Source organism: Eptesicus fuscus, chromosome 15 (genome assembly GCF_027574615.1).
Source record: "Eptesicus fuscus isolate TK198812 chromosome 15, DD_ASM_mEF_20220401, whole genome shotgun sequence".
NCBI lineage: Eukaryota > Metazoa > Chordata > Mammalia > Chiroptera > Vespertilionidae > Eptesicus > Eptesicus fuscus.
In genome coordinates, this window is record NC_072487.1 from 62,480,486 (window position 1) to 62,497,807 (window position 17,322).

Here is a 17,322-nt window from a genome sequence, read left to right on the forward strand (position 1 = left end):
CCTCAACTTGCACATCTGCTCTGACATTTGCTGCATCTTCTGTTGTCAGATGGCCTTCTCTCCTTTTTGGGCTCCTGCGTCCTGGTCATTCTCCACCTGCTGCTACTTCAGCAGATTCTTCAGCTGCTCCACACGTGTCTCCAGCTGAGCCGGATCTCCCAGGGCCTCTTGTGCTTGCTCCTCGCTACCAGGGCTTCCCGGGTGACCAGAGCGTTGTGCAGCGGGAGCTCTGGCATCTCCAGCTCCGTCTTCGGCAGTTCTGCCACCCTGAGCTGCCTGGCCTCCCTGTGGGTCACCGAGCCCCGAAGCTGCTCCCGCAGTTCCCAGTTCTCCTGCTTCAGGCTTCCTGCGTTCTGTTGTTCTTGTCTAACCCCGGCTTTGGCCTCACGAGATCTTTGTCGTGCCGCCTGTGTCTGCCATGTGCACGTCCACCCAGATCTCCGACGCGAGGCTGGGGAGTCGGCAGGAGACCAGCAAGGCCCTCCTCCCCTCCTGGCTTTCTGCCTGGCTGCTGGTTGAGTACCGGCCAGAGCTGTCCGCAAGTCTGTCTTCTCAGACACTAGACTCCCTGCGGCCTGGCTGTGAATCTGGGATCGCTGTCTCAGAGCACCCGGTTCCTTCGCTAGCTTCTTGCCTATATGCCTGCTCCTCTTTTTCTGGTTGGGATTGATGGGATTTCATGGCTGTGTGGTTTCTCCAGAGCCTCTATGTTAGCAGAAGATGCAGTCCCTCCGCCTTGACGAAGGAGGCAGGCTCACCCCCGAGACTGCTGAGCTACAGGGAAAGCGGACACAGGCTCTGGGCGGGTGAGAATGCGCTTTCAGACAGGACAGAGGCACCGCTTTCGGGCCCATAGTTCCGTGCTTTCGGGCCCATAGTTCTGTGTTGATGAAGCAGCGCTGGGGGAAAGGACACCCCAGGCCACATGGTGCCCTCAGGGGGCAGGGCTGGGGAGCATCCTCAGGCGAGTGACAGCCGTGAGAAGTGGCTGTCCCAGGACTGCTGCCAGGTCTAACTTCTGCTTCTTAGCTCCTGCAGGAACACAGTGTCTCGCCGCTGCGGGCATTCAGCTTCCTCCTGGCCTCGGCCAGCTGTTTCTGTCGGGCTTCTTCCGCCTTCTCGGGAAGGGGAGGCCTCCTTGTATTTGGCCTGTGCTCTTTAATGGGGCATGTGACAGGCACTGGGCCCCTTGTTCCCAGGGTTCTCAGCTCACCCCCTGCCCTTGGTAGAGGGCTCCTCCCCCAGAGGAGGAGGTCCCCAATCCTGTCTCCCTCTTTGATCCTCTCCTGCTGAGGGTCTCCTGGGGTCTCTCTTGAACCGGTGATAGATTCTTGACTTGTTTGCTGTCCTCCCCAGTCAGAGGGACTCTCGTGGCCAGCTGCCCCCCTTATCCCGTGGGCTCCTGAGACGAGTACTTGTGAGAAGTGGGATCACGAAAGAGGGTGGCATATAGTGAGAGAGGGGGACCCAGGATAGCTTAGGAGTGTGCACGAATGCGGGTTCCAGAATCAGGTTGTGGTCTGGGGGTAGAAGGGAAAAGGCAAGTAGGGGGGATAGGTGACAGGTGGTCCCTGATCAGTGTGGGATCCAGTGCTAAAAATGCGTGAGAGACAGAGGGGCCCCTGTGTTGGGGTGATGAAATGGAAAGTGAGGGGTTCGTGGGTGCCGTGGAGGGTGGAGGCAGTGTCATGGATGATCCCATGGCTGTAAAGTGACAAGGGCAGAGCTGATGCTTCCCTTGCTCCCCACACACAGAACGTCTGCTGCCAAGGTTGCTGGCACGGCCCTCAGAGCAGAGATCTTGTGCCGACTTCTCCGCGAGCTGACTTTCAAAAGAAGGCTTGTGCCCGTGTGGGCCGGAGGCAGGGGCATCCAGGAGTGTCCCGGGGACAGGCGAACCTTGGCAGGGGTCCCACGCCCCACCTCCCTCCCTGCATGATACCCCACGAGCCCTCACCCAAGCCTTGCTTCCACAGCCCCTTACCCAGACGGTTCTCCCATTCGTGTCCAGGTCAGGCTCCACTGGAGTTCCGTGGGCTCGCTCGGAAGAGGGGCACCTGAAGTCGCAGAAGAGAATGCTCACCTCTCCCAAGGGAGACTCGGTCCTGTGCTGTGGTGGGGATTTCTAGGGGAGCTCTCCCAGGTGGGGAGACCCAACCCAGGTCCGGGGGTGACAGCTGGAGCAGAGGATCTTTCAGTAGCTCTGGGTCCGTGGCATTTGGATAACAGCCCTTGTCCCCACTGGCGCCTGCCCGTCCAGCCTTTTCCCCAGAGTCGCCATCCAATCTTTCCTGAATCCCCAACTGACTCCTCTCTGTCCTTGTTGGTGTAAGGAGGGCAGAAAGAAAGGACCAGGGTCGCGAGCTTTTCTGGCTTGGGCCCACAGTTCCCTTACCTTGTTGATGCCGTGTTCTTTCTTTATTTTTATCTTATTTTTATTTATTTATTTATTTATTTATTTATTTATTTATATTTTTTTTCTTAATTTTCCAAAGGTTTGTTTGTCGTGGTTATTGCTTTATCTAATTAAGTCAGTTCCTTTAACTCTGAGGTAGTCTTGCAATTGCGTCGTTGAGATTCTTGACTAACCCTTCAAGGGTACTCCGTGAAGATGCAGGTGCTTTATCTCCTCCTGCCACTGCTTGTGTCAACTCGTCTTCAGTCAGACGGAAAGCCGATTTGAAGCTTGACGAAATCATTTTGGTCTAAGCGGCTTTTCTTGGTCGGGGGTTGACTCACAGCTTCTTCCACATCCTTATCACTAAGACGCGACGAGGGTTCCTAATTTGATCTATAATCCCTGAGTGTTCCGTCAAGGCGCCTTTTGCGAGTGTTCGCAACCTTGCGCAGGTTAGGGAAACATACTGGCGCCAAGGTCTCATGGCCTTTGAGCCCGAGGACCTTGATATAGGGAAATAGCTCCTCCCCGTGTTGACGCTGTAATGCTTCTTCTGCATCCAAGAACTTCCTGGTCTCACCACCAACCTTTGGTTAAGAACATTGCTCTTGTCAAACCTTCCTCTATGAAGGCTCTAATTGTTAGGTATGGAGTCATCTCAGCGTACGCAGAGAACAGCTTTAATTGTGCCGCTGTTGGTCCAGGCAAGTTTTCATCGTCCGCAAATAACAATGCTTTGAGGACTGCAAGGTCTAGGGTCCTGGGAGCCTAACCATGCTGCTGTTTCACGGAAGTCCAACGCAGGGTCAAGATCCACAACAGGGGCTTGTGTGGTAGGAAACAGAGTGGAGTACAGTGCGTTGAACCTTCTGGTGGTCTGTGACATGGGGTTCTGCTGTGGTTTCCTCACAATATAATATGCAAGAGCAAGAGCTGCTTCGACGATGATGTTGATTGCATCGCCCTCCACCTCCACGTCACTTGGGCACCACTTCACCATATTTCCTTGAGAGTTTTTCTTTCCTCTATCGGCGGGGACATACTTTTCGAAGGGTTTAGTTGGAATGGTATAAAGGTTTGGAAAGGTAGTTGTGATGGATATTCCACCTCCTCTAGTCAATTGCTTCACGGAGCTCATGTTGACAAGAGCACAAGCAGCTGATGGTAATGCGAGGTCAGGAGGAGGTAGATATACGTCTCTTTCTTCACTCCTCTCAGCTCAGCGTGCTTCGGCATTGTGTCGCTAGTTGTCCTATTTGTTTATTTTTTAATCCTCACCTCAGGGCATTTTTCCAATGATTTTTAGAGAGAGTGGAAGGGAGGGGGAGAGACAGAAAGAAATATCAACATGAGAGAGAGAGACATCGATTGATTGCCTTTCACACGCACCCCAACCAGGGCCAGAACTTGCAACCGAGGTATGTGCCCTTGACTGGAATCAAACCCGTGACTCTCAGACCGTGGGGTGGACGAGCAATCCACTGAGCCAAACCGGCTTTTTTTTTAAATGGTGGTACATTTCTGAACTAGTTACAGGAAGAGCACTGCCAACACACACACACACTCACACACACACACACACACACACACACACACACACACACACACAGTTGAAACCCAATTCCCAGAGCTCAAGTGCAGAGTAACCAGCCACACACGTTTTTTGTCTAAAGCATGCTGAAAGAGAACGTGAGGCTGTGTGTCCAGGTCCAGGCCCATGTCACAGAGTTTGGGGACAGTCCTAAAGGTTTTTTATTTCAAGGTGGGGGAGCACAAAGGGTCACATGTACCTAAGGTCATGGTCACCAGCCAGCCTGGCTGAACCCACCACCCCTCCTAGCCTCCAGGTCCTTCCACCCTTCTCTGGGGCTTCCTATTTTTCACCTCCAACCTTTCAGTATATATATGCGCGCGCACACACACACACCTGTAAACCTCAACCTGTAGAGGTCTGAGTATTTTCAGGATCTTTTTCAAATTTCCTGGTACTATTAACACACACACACACACACACATACACACACACACACACACACACACCCCTTTGGACAGTACAATACCCTGACAGAAAGTGCAAATATCTTAAGCACCTGGAGTGACGGATTTTCCCACACTCCATAGTGTGAATAATGTGAAACTACTGCCTGTGTCAAAAGTCCTTTAGTTTTTCCTAGAGGCCTCCTTAATGTTCCCTGCAGACACCATTAGGGCCACCGCTCCCATCCTGCCCCTGAAGGTAACCTTCTCGTGACCTCAAACAGCACTGGTTATGTCTGCCAGGCACAGTTTGGTGCCTTTCCTGGTATTTTCTCTTCTGAGAGAACTCTGCCACTTATTCCCATATTAGAAGAGGAAACTAGAGAACGCGGGCTAGCTACGCTCCTGGCCAAGGTCACAACGCTAGTGAAAGGCAGGGCTGCGTCCAGCCAGGGACTCCACCCCAGTGTTGTCTTCTTCAGCTGCTAACCTGCGCTGTGGAGCACATCACGGAGTCCAGGAAGCAGGCCGGTTCAACGCAAGTGGAGGCACTGACCTCCACATGCACTTTGGTGGGGGTGGGGCGGGGGGAGGTCTCACACACACACTTTGCATTCTCTCTTCTCTTGTAGCTCAGATGCCTTGGGAGGTGTGAGGCTCAGAGTAGGGAAGGAACTTGCTCCAGGGCCATAGCTGCCAAGTGGCAGAGTCAGATTTGAGCCTTGGGCAGATTACAACCATTATTTTCTTCTCCATTTCATGGAGGGTGGGAAGACACTGAGGCCAGGTGGGGTTAAATGTGTACTAGTCACCACACATTTATTCAGTACAGAGACAGTCCTAGAGGGTCCTGTCTCTGTACTGAATATTTTGCTGCAACTAAATCCCTCAGAATCCTTCACCTTTGTTATACCCATTTCAGAAAAATGTGAACACATATCTCTAATATAGTTTTACTTACATTATTATATACATATGCACTACTGTAGTAAAATATTGTGCATATTATTAAAATACTAGAGGCTCAGTGCTCGACTTTTGTGCATTTGCGGGGGGGTTGGCGAGGTTCCCTCAGCCCAGCCTGCGCCCTCTCGCAGTCCAGGACCTCTCAGGGGATGTCCTACTGCCAGCTTAGGCCCGATGGAGAGCGGACCTAGGCCAGCAGTCGTACATTCCCCAGGGGTCCTTAGCACTGCCGTGGAGGTGAGAGAGGCCTCTGGATGAGCCCAGCTTCTGGATGAGCGGTGCTCCCCCCGTGGGAGCGCACTGACCACCAGGGGGCAGCTCCTGCATTGTGCGTCTGCCCTCTGGTGGTCAGTGCACATCATAGCAACCAGTTATTCTGCCGTTTGGTTGATTTGCATATTAGTCTTTTATTATATAGGATGCTTATAACAGTTTTTAAATCTGTAATGAGACACTTTAAAATTATATTTCTTTTAAATTATGGAAGGGGTATATCCTTCACCCTCACAAAATATTATGGTTAAAAAAATTAGTTCCTAACCCACAGAATATACAACCAAGAGTGGATCATGATGTAAACTATTGGCTTTGAGTGATTACGACGTCAATATAGGTTCATCAATGTACGACTCTGGTGGGGGATGTTGACAATGGGGAAGGCTACGCATGTCAAGGGGGGCAAATAGGTATATGGAAATCTCTGTACCTTCCTTCATTTTTCTCTGAACCTAAAACTGATCTTAAAAAAAAATAAAAGTATTAAAATAAGAAAATAGCCCGGCTGGTGTTGCTCAGTGGTTGAGCGTCGACCTATGAACCAGGAAATCACGGTTTGATTCCTGGTCAGGGCACATGCCCGGGTTGCAGGTTCCATCCCAGTGTGGGGCATGCAGGAGGCAGCCAATCAGTGATTCTCACTCATCATTGATGTGTCTGTCTCTCTCTCCCTCCTTCTCCCTCTCTGAAATCAATAAAAATATTTTTTAAATTGTGGCAATAATGTTTCACTGACAAGGATGATTGAGAATGCTTCAGTGCCCCTCTATGGGTTTAATTTTTTAATTCAGACCTTGAGTAAGATATCCTTAGGAAAAAATGTATACAAACAAGAAAATTGGCTGTTTTTCTAAAACCTGTATTAATATAATTATTTTATGTTGAAACTTTTAAAAACAATAAAGTGATCCTCTCCAGAGCTTTGTCTGAGGAGGCTTATCACCTGCTGTAGATGAAGTCCCTCCTCGCCCTCCACCTGCCTGGCCCCGCCCCTCCTGCTCTGACCCAGAAGTATCTGGGCGGGTGCCCAACATTTGCATTTTTTAAAAGTTCCCGAGTGATGCTTATGCTGCTGGGCCTGGGGTAGAATTACAGGACTACACTCCCACGTGACAGAAATGCACACTCCCAGGTGGTAGAATTTAAAATACAAAGGCACAGTCTCCTTAAGGTTACTCATCTCTCGTGGTCCTGTGGGGCCTGGACAGAAGTGAGCATCCCAGGCAGGAGGTATTTAGCAAGGATGGTTCTCTCCCTTTACATTAGCACAGATTAGACAGTTATTTCTCTACTTAGCGATGCCATATGTAGAGACTATTAAAAAAAAACACACACACCATCCCAGATGCTCCTATAGAACTTCCTTTTAAGGAAAGTGGTCAGAGCTTATTTTCCCCTGTGAGAACTTCCGGTGCTCACGGCATGCAGTTGAGTGGAAGCAACACAGCAACAGCGATCGGGCTCAGTGTTGTGGCCACAAAGTAAACTGAACTCTGAAAGACGGGAGATTCCAGAGTGAATGGTAACATGATCCAATAATCTTCTTGCGGGAAGTATAAATGCTTGGCAGGTAGAGAGATGTGGGCATCATACTCGGTACACTTCCCACTGTTCTGGCTTCTGCGGAGCCCACAGTACCTTCCCATCTTGACAGTTCTGAAATCCAGAGGTGCACGTGCCGGTGACCTTGATAGGAGCAGGTGGTAAGATTCTCAGTACCGATTACAATGCGTGGCTGTGTTTTCCCCACACCGCCAAGAGATTCTCTGACAGCTGGGTGTCCTGCAATTCAACTCAGTTCTGACGCTCTCTACCGGGGTCAGTCTTACAAGACTGCCACCCCCACCCCCACCTCTAGACACCAATCCCAAGTCCAGGCTGTTACCTGTGTGTCTGACCAACCACTATAAATTGGAGGTTCCAGAGTCTCCTCCTTGGGTTTGATTAATTTGCTACGGTGATGCACAGAACTCAGAGAAACATTTTACTTACTGGGTTACTGTATATCATAATAGGATATTACTCAGGAACAGTCAGATGGGGGAGATGCATAGGGCAAGATATGGGGAAAGGGCCACTCTCCTTGAATCTCACGTGTTCACCAACCCGGAAGCTCTCTGAACCCCATCCTTTGGGTTTTGATGAAGGCTTCATTACACAGGGACGATTTAATCCTGGGCTATTGGCGATGGAGTAAGCCTCCAGCTCCTCTCCCCTACCTGGAGGCCAGGGCTTGGGATTGGAAGTTCCCAGCCACTAATCACATGGTTGGCAACCAGCTCCCATCTTTGGTTACCTGAGTGCTTTCCAAAAGTCACCTTATTAACTTACACTAGATCACCATCACTTAGGAAATTACAACAGTTTTCAGAGCTCTGAGCCAGAAGTGGGGCAAAGACCTAATATGTATTTCTTATTGTGAGTCACAGTAAGTGGAGAGGCCAATACCTTCGCTGAGTGCAAATCTAGCCCTTAATAATCCACTTAATAAATATGTTTGTATCTGTGATCTCTTGGGATCTAAATTATGTGCCTTCTAAAGCTAGTGTTTGGGGTACATGAAATTTAGGATTTTGAGCAAAATTATGAAGAAAACTTATTCCCCCTGTGAATCAGTTTGGGGAACTATACTAAATTTTTAGAATTCAGGAAGAAAATAAATAATAAAATACATACATATGTACAAACTTTAGGAAGCCTACTTTCACCTGGGCCAATTCCAAGGATTTATAATGAGAGGATTTATTTCCAAAAACAGGGACCCAAACAATCCCCCTGGTCCCCCTGACCCCCCTGAGATGATGGGAGATCAGGGCCATTCACACACTTGAGTGCTTAGAATTAATTCTCACTCTCATAACACAGGCCCTTTATAAGATGTGACTATATCAATATGAGGTACAAGATAATTATTGCAAGATTATGATCATCTTTTCAGACATTCATTTATTTTAAGAATTAATTTATTTGGCACTAAATAATTTAATCAGTATGTCCACTTTAAGAGATCACATGTGTGGAGAGCGGCTACGGTGTTTGGACAGGTTCAAGCCTTGGACTAATGAGAGGGCACAGTCCTCTCATGGCCACGTGCAAGTCCCAGCTTGGAGGGCAGAGCCCTCCCAGCACAATGATAGCCAAAGGCTGTAGTTGTCAGCTTGAACCTATGGTCCGAACACATGGCCCCACGTGCCTGAGTGATGTGGGCTTGATAGAGTTCAGGTGCATGTAGTTGAGTAGAATGGAAACCCACCAGAATGTTGTAAACATCTTGACCACGCCCTTACTTTGCCTCATGGCATCTGCTATGAAATAAAGACACGGCTTTCAGGCTGTGGCGCTGTCGCTAGCTCTCCATGAGAGAGGGGGGAGCGTCCCACCCAGCCCCAGCTTTCTTCCCTTGTCTGTCTTTTCTAACTCCTTCACGGCCCCCACTCAGGTTCACCCTTGGCCGTGCTGGCACGGCACACACATGTAAACTGAAGGATACATGTGTGTGCCTTTTGAGAGCAGGTCTATTAAAATGGGGGACAGTGAAACCAGGAAGGGCCTGGGATAGAAGAAGCCACAGGTAAGAGAATGGGTGGGTGGGCTGCTGTGGCTCTCTAGAAAGGTTATAGGAAAGAAGTGAGCCAAGGCAAGGCTGCTGTCAGCTCACTGGAGTCCGAGAAAAGGGGGCCTTGGGGGCCTTGGGGGCAGGTTCAGGGGGTTAGCCTGGGATGAGATGCGCTGCTGCTGCCCATTGTGTCCCTGGTTACAAGTCTCATGGGGTCCCGTAGAGTTTAGGAGATGCACTCCAGTGGGGGAGAAAGGGGGAAGGGGAAGGTACAGGCATGCTCCCTTTGAGGGAAAGCACACCAAGACAGCACTTCTAGTGTAACCTGGAAGCCAGGTAGGACTGTTGGGCAATCGGCTCCAACTGGCATCTCCACCCACCACCCTCTGGCTCAGCAAATGCCCCGATTCCCATGGGGGCATGAGAGATCACCTATTGTGTTCTGGGAAGTCTGTGTCTGACTTTCGGTTCTTTGAAATAGGTCGTCTGAGGGAAGGATAGGGTGAGGCAAGGACATGGGTAATACGTTACCTTGCCTTGGCCTTTCTCCTGTGTCCGGGACTTTTCTGAAGTGCCCATCAAAATGAATACCAGCCCTGGCCAGTTTGGCTCAGTGGATAGAGCGTCAGCCTTCGGACTGAAGGGTCCCAGGTTCGATTCTGGCCAAGGGCACATGCCTGGGTTGCGGGCTCGATCCCCAGTAGGGGGCATTGCAGGAGGCAGCCAATCAATGATTCTCATCATTGATGTTTCTATCTCTCTCTACCTCTTCCTTCCTCTCTGAAATCAATAAAGAAATATATTTTTTAAAAAAAATGAATACCAGCTCCACACCGTGGCCAGTGATGGTAGCCACTAGCCACATGTGGCTATTAATTACTAGAAATGTGGCTGGACAGCAATCAAGCCCAGACAGAGAAGGGGGCCCAGGGAGCGGTTCGCCACTCCCTTCTCCTCACTGAGCACCTCGATGCTGATGGAGGAACTGGCCCAGAATCAGCGCCCAGGGCTGCAGCTCTGCTTTCCCCCCGATCTTCAGGTGTCCTCAGAGAAAGCACTACCCTTGCTGGTGTCAGCTTTCTCTTCCATCAGATGGAAAGCAGTTAACACGATGATCTCAAGGTCCCATCCAGTCAAAATGCCCCATATTCTCTGTTGTTGCTTCTGTCCACCCCTGACCAAGTGAATGGGGGAAGCTGATTTCCTGCTTATTCTAGGTTCCCACCATTTCCCAGCGGCTCAGCGACCTTGAGGAGGCAACGGAGACACACACACAGCATCTCAGCATAACTCCCTCCTCACAGAAATGCTGTCACAATAGCCCTGGGGGAAGACTAGCCACGTGGTGGTGGTTCCCCCCATTTTACAGATGAACAAATACTTTCTGAGAGGCTCTTGGATCACCCAGAGTCAGGCACAGACTCCTAGGATGTCAGTGCCGTGAAAGATTCAAAGGTTAAAGGAAGATCCTCTCACTCTCATTTTACGGATAGGGACACTGAGGCCCCAGACCATGCAAACAGGAAGAGTCATGGTAGTGACAACAGTAGAGCCCTCAGGTCCCAAGGCCCCTAGTCCTGTTTCTTCCCTTTAAACTGTGTCTCGGTTTCCTCATCTATAAACTAAGGGATCTAATCGTGCACAACCCATAAGGTGGTTGTGAGCACTTAGAGGTAAAGTCTCCATTAGTAGCTATTCTATAATGCTGCCTGCACTCACCTTTTATTTCCATGTCAGATGGACTCATGACAACTTTGGCTGGAAGTATCCCAAACAGACTTTTCATAAAACATTCACCTGCAGTGGTGAACTGAGAATTCGTTGGGTGATAAAGATCAGTGAGGGCCCAGCTGGCATGGCTCAGTGGTTAAATGTCGACCTACGAACCCAGAGGTCACGGTTCGATTCCCAGTCAGGGCACATGCCTGGTTTTCGGGCTTGATCCCCAGTGTGGAGTGTGCAAGAGGCAGCCGATCAATGATTCTCTCTCATCATTGATGTTTCTATCTCTCCCTCTCTCCTTCCTCTCTGAAATCAATACAAATATATTTAAAAAAAAAGATCAGTGAGGGTCAAGAGAGTTGAGGACACCTTGTTAAGAGGGTGGGGCGGTGGCTGTGATTCTGGGAATGATGTTCCTGTAGGTGTAAAGAAATAAAGAATAAGTCACTAATCATCCAAGAGATGCAAATCAAAACTACAATGAGGTACTATCTCACACCTGTCAGAATGGCTAACATCAACAAACGACAAGTGCTGGTGAGGATGTGGAGAAAAAGGAACCCTCCTGCACTGCTGGTGGGAATGCAGACTGGTGCAGCCACTGTGGAAGAGAGTGTGGAGTTTCCTCAAAAAGTTAAAAACGGAACTCCCATTTGACCCAGTAATTTCACTTCTAGGACTATATCCCAAGAAACTAGAAACACCAATCAGAAAGGATATATGTACCTCTATGTTCATAGCAGCACAATTTACAATAGCTAAGTTTTGGAAACAACTTAAGTGCCCATCAGCAGATGAGTGGATTAAAAACTGTGGTACATCTACACAATGGAATACTACACCGCTATAAAAAAAGAAGGAACTTTTATCATTTGCAACCGCATGGATGGAACTAGAGAGCATTATGCTAAGCGAAATAAGCCAATTGGATAAAGATAAATATCACATGATCTCACTATATGTGGGATATAATGATCAACATAATTTGACGAACAAGAATAGATCCAGAGACAACTGGCAGGGGAGGGTGCGGTTAGAGAGCAACCAAAGGACTTACTTGTATGCATGCATATTAGCATAACAATGGACACAGACACTGGGGCGGTGGGGGCTTGCCCGTGGTGGGAATGGCTGGGGAGGGGGTTTAAGCGGGGGAAAAAGAAGACATATGTAAAACTTTAGATAATAAATTTTAAAAAATAAAGTAAATAAATAAATAAAAGAAGGGGGGAAGGAAATGGTCTGACCGCCCCCCATTGCAGAGATGGACACGTGAGGAAGGACACCCAGGCCCAGCTGGCGGATCACAGAGAGTTATTATCACTCGGGTCTGACCTTGCCCGAAGTCCCCTGCAAGAAGGGCCAGTTGATCCTCATGGCAACCAGCGCCAGTCATCAGAGCACAAAGCACGCTCTGTGTTCCTGCCTCGCTCCACGCGGTGCCACTTCACAATGCACAGCACCTACAGCTTGTCAAGGTGAACCCGGGCAGGTGTCTTAGTTCATCCTCACAGCATCCCCGCGCAGGAGGCAGAGAAAGTCTGTCTTCTTTCCTCGAGGCTTGCATCTCCACTTTGCAAGCTAGACACCGAGATGCAGAGATGGCTGTGCCGCTTTCTATCGAGTCCCACAGCCGGACGTGGCTTAGCCAAGACCCCAACGACGGTCTCTGAGTCTCTGTTTAGTCCTGTCCAAGTCTTAACTCCAAAGGGACTGCGCGGACCAAGGGAGGTTGGGGTCTTGCATTGCTTTGCCCAAACCACAGATACTCAGACCCACCTCATACGTTTCTGTGTGAAGGTCATAATCTCCTTCGTTCTCCCTTTCCCGGTGCCCACTCTGAGCCCTGAATCATTGCTCAGTGTGCTGGGGTGGAGCCCCTCAGCGCATCCAAAGCATTTGTGCTCCAGGGAATTCCAGGCCCTTTGATGACTATGTGCCATTTTAAGTGGTCACATTTCTGGAGGGAAAATTTTTTTCTTAACAATTACAAAGGACTTCTGAGTATCAAAGAAAATTGCTGACACAGCAATTCCACTCCTAGGTATCTACCAGGTGTACTGATTAATAATGCGGATTTTGTAATCAAAGAAAACATGATCATTTCAAGAGAAACATCGAAAGTGCTTTATTCAAAGTGATGTCCATCGCTAGCTACACATTTCCCCCATCTTTCAGGTAATTGGTAGATACTGTCCCAATAGAACGCTTCTTGTTTCGAAGCAAACCATTCAGAGACCCAATTTTCCACTTTTTTTGTACGTTTTGAAGTGCTGCTCAGGAAGTGCGGGTGCCATCGATCGGAACAAGTGGTCATCTGAAGGAGCAACCCACCTGCCGTATTCACCCGAGAGAAATGAGAGCACATGTCCACAGAATCACTAGTACATGTGGGTTCGTTGTAGCCGGACAGGAAACAGTCTATATTGACAGGAAATAATAAACTCACACAGTGGGACACTGCTCCGCAATAAAAAGAAGCTGCAGAAATGACCAAATCTCAGAGAGATTCGATTTAGCAAGAGGAGCGGGCGCAGAAGAATATATACTGTATGGCTCTGCTTAGTCATTGTTCCCTTTTCATATGATCCAACCTGTGGCACTTCAACCGCCGCTTCGAATGTCCCTGGAGCCACAATCAAGTTGTCAGTCACATTGTTTATTTTTGTCACCAGAGGAAGGATAGAGGCCGTTCGGCAGAATTAGGAGCAAGATCCTGATTTCTTTTCAGCAATGCCTCACTGAAGGAAGATTCCTCAGGTGCTGCCTTAACCCGAGGGAAGGCCATTTCACACAAATAGAAATCCAATGGCATATATGGCACAAAGGGCCTGAACCCTCCTCCGGGGCCTCCTCTGGAACCAAAGCGCCCGCTGGGACTGCGTCCTCTGTCGCCCCTCATGGCGCTCTAAATCCTGAACAATGGAAGCCACACCAACCGGCCCTCTCCAATGCGGATTTTTTTCATAAATATTTACCGGTTAGTAATGCGGATTCTAGAACAGACTAAATAAACTAGAGAGATATTTAAAAAATCAGAACTGTTGCTGGAGAGGACCAAAAGTGGTGGGAAAACTTAACCAGAACGGGTACAAAGTATCTTTCTAGGATGACGTAAAAACGTATACCTTGTTTGGGGTGGTGGGTTTACCAGTATGTGTAATTCCATCTATTGAAAAAATCCGCATTATTAACTGGTACACCTGGTATGTGTAACCATCTATTAAAAAATCCACATTATTAACTGGTACACCTGGTGAAACCATTAATACTGATCACTACCGACAACAAATAACCAATTTGAACCATGCTTTGATTGTAAAACGACCAGAATGTTCCAGAAGACACGGCAAAGTAATTTTGCTTCATGATGACACACCACCACACACATCAAAACCAGTTAAAGACACGTTAAAAGATCTTGCCTGGGCAGTATTAACCCACCTGCTGTATTCACCAGACCTTGCTCCTTCAGATTACCACTTGTTCCAATCGATGGCACACGCACTTCCTGAGCAGCACTTCAAAACGTATGAAGAAGTGGAAAATTGGGTCTATGAATGGTTTGCCTCAAAACAAGAAGCGTTCTATTGGGACGGTATCCACAAACTACCTGAAAGATGGGGGAAATGTGTAGCTAGCGATGGACATTACTTTGAATAAAGCACTTTTGATGTTTCTCTTGAAATTATCGTGTTTTGATTATAAAATCCGCATTATTAACCAGTACACCTGGTACCCAAAAGAAATGAGAGCACATGTCCACAGAATCACTAGTACATGAGGAGGTTCATTGTAGCCGGACAGGAAACAATACATACCATATTGACAGGAAACCATAAAATCACACAGTGGAACACTACTCAGCAATAAAAAGAAGCTGCAGACATGACCAAATCTCAGAGAGATCAGATTTAGCAAGAGGAGCCAGGCACAGAAGAATACATACTGTATGATTCTATTTAGATAATGTTCTAGAACAGACTCAATAAACTACAGAGATTTTTAAAAAAATCAGAACTGTTGCTGCAGAGTACAAGAAGTGGTGGGAAAACTTAACTAGAAAGGGCTACAAAGTAACTTTCTAGGATGACGTAAAAATGTATACCTTGTTTGTGGTTTACTGGTACAGGTGTATACATTTGTCAAAATCACCGTGTACAATTATACTTCATTAAGTGATTAAACTAATAATGCCTTATTAGATTATACCTCATTTTTAAAAGTCAAAATTGAGGGAAGGGTAAGAGTCACGTTGGAAGAGTGTATTTTCCCCATAACTTCACTCATTCACACATTTTGTTCTGCATACAGGGTTCCATAAGTAAGTGGTTATATATATGTATTAATTATAAGGACACTTTGGGGGGATTTTCAGGAATGATCCTGGGCTTTTTGCCATTCAGTCAGCTCATCTTTGATTGAGTACCTACCATATGTCGGGAAATGTCGGAAAGTAGTGAACTGGAAATACAGAAGTAAATACGGCACAGGCCCATCTTTTTGAATCTGCATATTCAAAAGAGTGTACATAGACAGGGCAGTGTCCTGTCTGTGGGTCAGGGAAACTCAGCTCTGCGGCTGAGAAGGGAGGGCATTGAATTGTAGGGAACAGCTTCTTTCACTCAACCAGCATAGAATCCTCCCTTGTTGAGCACCTTGATACGCCCCTTAAGGAAGGCCATTTTGCTTCCCCCTTGGAGGTGGCCTCTGGAATAAGACTGCTTGGCGACGGCTCTTTACCAGCTGTGTGCCCTAAGTAAGCTACTTGGCCTCTCTGATTAGAAAAGATAATCCGGCCGAAACCAGTTTGGCTCAGTGGATAGAGCGCCGGTTTTTGGACTGAAAGGTCCCAGGTTCGCTTCCGGTCAAGGGCATGTACCTTGGTTGCGGGCACATCCCCGGTAGGGGGTGTGCAGGAGGGAGCTGGTTGATGTTTCTCTCTCATCGATGTTTCGGGCTCTCTGTCCCTCTCCCTTCCTCTCTGTAAAAAATCAATGAAATATAAAAAAAGGATAATCCGTGTGAAGTGGTTGGCACAGAACCAGGTACAAAGTAAATGAGCAATCACTTTGAGCTGTCATTATTGCTAGAACCATCCTTAATACCTGCCAGAATTTGGCCACTAGCACAGTGTGGAGTCACTGAGCCTTAGTCCGGCTGGGGGAAAGGACATCCCCTACCGGCTGTCCCTCTGAAAGGAAACGGCGTGTGTCCTTGCTCCTTCCATTCTCTGGAGCGCTGACCGTTTCCAGAGAACAGCTCTCTCTCGGTGCCTGCAGAAACAGGCCAGGTGACCTCTGTACCTGGTTTCTGTGCTCAATCCCTTTTATACAGAAGAAACTCTGAGTTGCTTTCTGGAAGGTGACAGCTCCATGTATCCTCACACCAACCAGGTCGGGGCCTGCAGAGACGGTCCACAGAGGACCCCTGCGCTACAGAAAGGAGATGTCAGGAGCGGGTCTGAGAGCAGGAACCAGACAGGCTGGCCCTGCGTCCAGAAAGGCACCTTGTCAACAGCCCTGGGTCCCGCGGGAAGCGGTGCTGGAAGCGGTTTGCCAAGTAAGGGACACGGGACGTGAGCTGGCCGTTAACCCTGCAGCACGCGTGTCCCAGACTTCCCTCAGGGGCTTCCTCGTGGCCAGCGGTGAGCATTCACCCATTCGCCCTTACCCCCGCATGGGACAGGGCTGCGTCTGGAAGCTATTATCCTAGCAGGTGCCACACTCAGAGAACTGCATGCACACACACACACACACACACACACACACACACACCTTTCCGGCTTTTATCCACATTCTCGGCTCACAAACTGACTCCCCACTCACTCTGACAAGTACAGAGTCCCAAATCCCCCAAACACACGTGCACAGCTACACATGCACTCATTCACACATACTCTCACAGACACACACCCCCTCAGCCTCATACACATACGCTGACCTCTCCCTGCCAATCACTCGTGAATTCTCAGAAAGGGACAATCGGGCATGTTTGGGGTGATGCCTGGGCCTCTGGATTCTCAGCAAAAAAAAAAATTTACCCGGCATCTAAACTCCCCGTGGTCCCTCGTCCTGCAATATCTGGGACCCAAACAATGCAGTGGCTGTTGCGTGAACGAATAAGTCTCGAGCGCCTGTCTTCGTATGCTATGGATTTGCCCGGGTCACCGCTGTGATGTAACATCCGTGGGCTAACTTCAACTATTTCCTGCCAATTTTACACACACCCTTCGTTCGGCTCAATGAAATATTCCTAATACTAATGATGTAAAAGAGACGAGCTTATATGTGGGGGATATCAACCACAAAGGAAATATAGGAATGTCCAGCCCCTCCCCCACCCCCCAGGGCTGATGAGGTCTGGGCATGCTGCCTCCTAATATGGAGGCTGCTCAAAACAGACAGACAAGACAGACGTGGGGTCC